The sequence below is a fragment of the Lactuca sativa genome, chromosome 4, assembly GCF_002870075.4.
Source record: "Lactuca sativa cultivar Salinas chromosome 4, Lsat_Salinas_v11, whole genome shotgun sequence".
Taxonomy (NCBI): Eukaryota; Viridiplantae; Streptophyta; class Magnoliopsida; order Asterales; family Asteraceae; genus Lactuca; species Lactuca sativa.
Window position 1 is genome coordinate 329,696,984 of NC_056626.2, and position 6,091 is coordinate 329,703,074.

At 29.6% G+C, this 6,091-nt stretch overlaps 1 long non-coding RNA gene across 1 annotated transcript; it reads right to left on the reverse strand.

Moving 5' to 3' along the window:
- Nucleotides 1-3,716: 3,716 nt before the first annotated feature.
- On the reverse strand, nt 3,717-5,154 carry LOC111901845 (uncharacterized). Its single transcript, XR_002853617.3, has 2 exons — nt 4,807-5,154; nt 3,717-4,026 (listed from the first exon to the last, which is right to left on the reverse strand). It is a non-coding gene; the product is annotated as an uncharacterized LOC111901845 (long non-coding RNA).
- Between the last annotated feature and the right edge of the window lie 937 nt (nt 5,155-6,091).

A 6,091-nucleotide genomic window follows, 5' to 3' on the forward strand; every position in this document is an offset into this window, starting at 1 on the left:
ATCCATCTACTGAAATCACATAAGGTGAGTTCATACCCCTACATTTTCATGTTTTCTTAAGTTTTTAGGGGGGTAATACAAGTTAAAACACCAAGAACATAACTAAACTTTTCTAACAGCTTTCATCAAAAAAGTTTGGCTCCATTCACGGACTGTTTTGGACAACTTAAACATTTTAGTTTTCAAAACTGTATTAGGTGCAAATATTTCAAGTTCGTAGCTTTAAAATGACTACTTGCACATCTCCATACGATTTTTCTAAAATTTATGGTGATTTTTACAAAACTGTCTATCATTTCAAACATCAATCCGGACCAGTCTGTGATTATGTACTTTTTCACACAAGTTGAAGGTCATCAAAAATCATGATAAAAATTATGAATAAACTAGACACATTTTAGGAACTCTCAGAATTTACGGATTCAGTTTTCAACTTTGTATGATTTTTCTATGATTTTTCTATGATCTTTCTAAAACAGTGTAGAAAAGTTAAAAACTAGTTAACAGCTCATAACTTTCAACACACTTTGTAACATGTTGAGCAAAGTGTTAAATCTTTGATGACTTCATATTTTACATGTGTTTCTTTTTGTGGTATAATTATATAATAGAAAATACTCATTGAATTGTAAGATCCTCCATCATTACCATTAGTACAAAACAAAGCAAGATAAACATAGTTATATTTTGCTATACATTCGACTTACATAGAAAAGGGTTCTTATACACCACAAACAAACATACTAAACCATAATAGGTATAGTTAGGTTGCTTATACATTTCAAACATCTTAATAAACTATAATAGGTATAGTTTATGTTCATTTACGTTACAAAAGGTTTTCATACGAAAAGGGGTACAAATACAAAGTACCGGTTTTATACGAAAAGGGGTACAAATACAAAGTACTGATTGTATACAAAAAGGGGTACAAATACAAAGTACCAGGTTTTCATACGAAAAGGGGTACAAATACAAAATATCGGCTTTATACGAAAAGGGGTACAAATACAAAGTACCGGTTTTATACAAATAAGGGTACTAATACAAAGTACCAGGTTTTCATACAAAAAGAGGTACAAATACAAAGTACCAAGTTTTCATACAAAAAGGGGTACAAATACAAAGTACCAAGTTCACATGAAATGTTTTTCATGATATTAAAACTATATTTCATCTAAAATTGTTAGACGTCAGCTATAACTGCTAAGTGTATATGCTAGAGTTATATAAGAATCTAGTCACAATCGACTTAGAATTGGTGGGCCCGCCTTATCTCCTGTTCCTTGTTTGGTTGTGGACCTGGGGCAGACCCATTATATTCAACGGTTTATTTAACTTAATTTTTATATAATTTATATACGTTGAATGATTATAGAAGGAATCTATGGGTCTTTCTAGGATTCATTATCGCATAATATAGAAGCATTCATTTCATACATAATAAGGAAAATATTGGATTCTCTGGAAACATACTTTGTTACTTTTACAAGGAAAACGGTTTCATTCTAAAACAAAACTCTTATGAACTCACCAACTTAATTGTTGACACATTTTTCAAAACTACTTGTATTCTCAGGAAATCAGTGAAACAGGAAAACATCAGCACCTTGAGGATGGGACGTTAAATCGTCAAACAATTTATTTTGTCATCATAATGTAATTGATTTTGAAACATGTAAACACATACTTTGGTGTAACTTTTTCAATTATATTTATGATGGTTGTATTTACTTTGAGCACTATTATACTCGTTGTTGTGATACTATACATGAAGTCCTCCACCCCCGAACGTTTCTGCCATCCTTGGTTTGGGGGTGTGACAGTTATTTTATCCTAATGATTCAAAACAAGGTTTGATTAGTTATGCAGATGCAAGCTATTTATCTGATCCTTATAAAGCTAGATCCCGAACTGGATATGCATTCATGAACGGAGGCACTGTAATTTCCTAGCGCTCTCAATAGGAAACACTTGTCGCCACATCCTCAAATCAAGTTGAAGTAATTTCACTAAATGAAGCTAAAAGAGAACGCGCATGGTTAAGATCGATGAGACAGCTCATTATGTCTTCATGTGGACTAGGTAAAGATAAAGTTCCAACTTTAATTTATGAAGATAACTTAGCAAGTGTCACTCAAATGAAAGAAGGATATATCAAGAGCGACAGGACAAAACATATACCTCCAAAGTTTTTTTTGAGTACATTGAAGAGCTTATAAAAGATCAAAAGGTTGAGATAGAATATGTTTAATCTAGCAACAATGTAGCAGACCTCTTCACAAAAGCACTTCCTACTGCAATCTTCATAAAACATGTACAAGGCATCAGAATTCGACATGTGCATAACACGTAACGTAACATATGTCTAAATTGAGGGGGAGTCAACTATATACTGCTCTCTTTTTCCCTTCGTTAAAGTTTTTTCCCAGTGGGTATTCTTTAGCAAGGTTTTTAATGAGCCGGTACTTCAAGGTAATTAGAAAAATTGTCTTCCAAGGGGGGGTGTTATAGCAAATCAACATGTATTTGTTCTTTTTGCATTCGATACATTTGGTTTTCTCGCACCAGATGCGGTGGAGCTCATCAATAGAGTCCAAAGGGTCATATATTCTAATGTCATATCTCCTAGATCTACAAATGTAGTTTTCAAAAGAGTTGGTTTTGCTATCCAGAAAGGGCTAGCGGCGCAGCTTGTTGCCTGTTTGCCTTCAATCGATATGTATTAAAGTATACAATTAATTATTGAGTTAGACAATGCATGTGGATGAATAATTTTTAACCCTTGAATAATTTCTTGTAACTATTGAATTACTATTTTGATGATACGATGTTATGTAGTATACCCATCAAATGTAAAGAGAAAAATACACCATCTTGAATACAATATTCTAAGTATTCAAGAATCCTCTCAAATCTTCTGCTCTTATTTTATTATGTTTTAGTTTAATTTTATTAGTTTTATATTTAACTTTGTCGAATTTATATATATATATATATATATATATATATATATATATATATATATATATATATATATATATATATATATATATATATATATATATATATATATATATATATATGTCACAATCTCATATTTTATACCGTATCTTGAATAATATCGTTCAAAATTCTAGAATTTAGAGTAATTTGTTTTGAATATTTAAAGATTTCAAGAAACATGAAAATTTTTTCGTCATGTTATTTAAGTTACTGATCTTTTCTAATCTTTATTTTTAATACATATTGAATTAGATATTGATGTCATCAATAACATCTAGTAAGTTTACAATAAATATATACTTTTATAAGTCTTAAAAAATTCAACAGATTTAATGAACCGGGTATCTAGTATTAGAACCGCTACCCGTCAGTTCTGATTTCGGTTCCGGTTCCAACATTTTAAGAACTAACACTTCAGTTTCTTGTTCCAGTTCCGATTCCGTTTATAGATAATTAGTGTGAATAGATTCCGATTATAGATAATTACTATGAATACCTGCTACATTCATCCATTTTATATATATATATATATATATATATATATATATATATATATATATATATATATATATATATATATATATATATATATATTATAAAGAGTTTATAAATGTGGGCATTCACCATTTTAAGACTATTGTCTTAAAAAACAAGGAGAAGACGTTATGGCCATTGATTTCAAAATAAACAGTGTAAGATGACTATCCAGGTGAAACAAAAGCAACCAGTCAAATTCAATCTCTTAAAATCACATTGACTCTCATATGAAGATGACATCTTGACCCTTGATTTTATCTTAATACAATCAAAACCATTCATTAAGTTACTGATCCGCGTGAGCAAAATTCAACCAATCAAACTTTATCTTAACAGGCATAAATAAAATAAAGCCACTTTCACAACCATTACAAGTCTCTCCTCCCCCCCCCCCCCCTTAAATCACCATTCCTTCTCTTTGTTTCTTTTCGTGAACGTTGTATCAAGATTCAGCTTGTATTTGTTTCCACCATCAACACTTTTCTGTCACAAAATACAACATTTGTGATTTTTGTAATTTGTATTGTAACAAGGTTATTATTGTTACTTATATTATTAACATGGATGTATCTTTGTAGATTTGTATCAAGTATAAACATATATAAAATGCACAATGTAAATTATGTTTGATTTGTGTGTAAAATCAATTATGTAAAAGAATATATCCAGCATTGGTGTTTTGATTTTTTTTCCTTTTGAAGGTTTTTAGAATCAATTTCATACATGATAATGTGGGATAATCTTCCATGTCTATTCAAAATGAAAAAATATTGCAAAGTGGTACTTATGTATCTTTATTTTTGCAATGTAGTAATAGAGATAAATCAAGGATGAAAGAAAACTGCTTTTATTATTAACTAAATCATTAAATCACAAGCAGGTTATAAACTTCGAGGTATAAAATACATTAAAAACAAAGTATATAGGAACGAAACAAACACACATGGAAATTAGTTCTTATTGTTTTATGGAAGCCTTTACAACCCAATCTTAGATACAAAATCGAGACATTCATGTTTATGGATTCTTATAATCGAACCTTGATTACTAAATAATAAAACTTTATAAAGAAAGAGTACTTAGCAGAGAGCATGATACATGAAAAAACCCAGTTTTGATCACAAACAGAAAAAGAAACGGATTTATTCCTTTTCAAAAATACAAAACACGAATGAAAATTTTCTAATTACAAACACAAACGGAAATCGGTCCAACAAACTGAAACTGCTATAGATTCTAAAACAAGAACACAAATTCTCTTACACTCTAGATGCTGCTTTGGGGATACTTGTCGGAGATGGTTAGACCATTGCCGATTGTGGCCTGTGTCATCAGTAGTGTTGCGGAAAAAGTAGTCGGTGGTTGCTGCCCGACGGCTGGTGGTGTAATTTCAGTTGCTGCTGGTTGGCAGATACTAAGGCCGAAGACAAGATTCGAGATGGAAGATTTTAGGGCTAATGTGTAGGGGAGGTTGATGATGACGGTAATGGACAAGGATCAGGTGGTGGTGGCGTCGTGTATAGGGCCAAGGACTTGGTGCCGGAGTCATGCCATAAGGATGCATCGAGGCGGCTGTGTAAGGAAGACGAAACTAATTAGGTTTAGGGTTGTCATGTTATATATATATATATATATATATATATATATATATATATATATATATATATATATATATATATATATATATATATATATATATATATATATATATATATATATATATATATATATATATATATATATATATATATATATATATATATATATATATATATATATATATATGCTTAATGTTATATGTGGCCCAAAGCTCATTTATATTTTTTGTTTTTTAGTAGAAACCACATATTTTATTTTAAATTAATTATGTTATAATTGTATATAAAATATTAATATCTAATTAATTATGTTAACCATTTCATCGTTTCTAATAATTTTTATATTTTTTAACTATATTACATAAACAGTAAATATAAGCTATAAACTTGTAAATGAGTGTAGATTTTGAGATCAAGTTTGTTGTTTACGAAATAAATTTTATAAGCTATAAAATTTAAAATATATTAGTCTAAAATTTAAAATGTATAATAGTTTTTTATTTAGTAATAGTTAACTCTTATTTATATTACATATAAATACAAAAAAAAAGTATTATAACTAAGGGGGTGTTTGGATTATCTTTTTGGCTTATTGCTTATAGCTTATTTGTGGTGGGAATAAGCAATAAGCAATAAGCATGGGGAAAGATGCTTATTAAAATTAGTTTATTTAGCTTAATAAGTTGGATTTTATCCAAACACTAAAATTACCTTATTGTGGGAATAAGCAATAAGCATCTCTTTTTTTCCTATCCAAACACCCTCTAAATGTGCGTGAGGACGATTATTTTAAAATGGAAGTTGATCCGTACACAACAATTTTTCTCCGTACACAACAATCGGTGCTTTAAAATGTTATATTGTAAAACTATATAATGCATGAATTGCTGTGTATGACAAAAAATTGTTGTGTACGAATCATTTAAGTCCCCCTAATAACGGTTATTTTG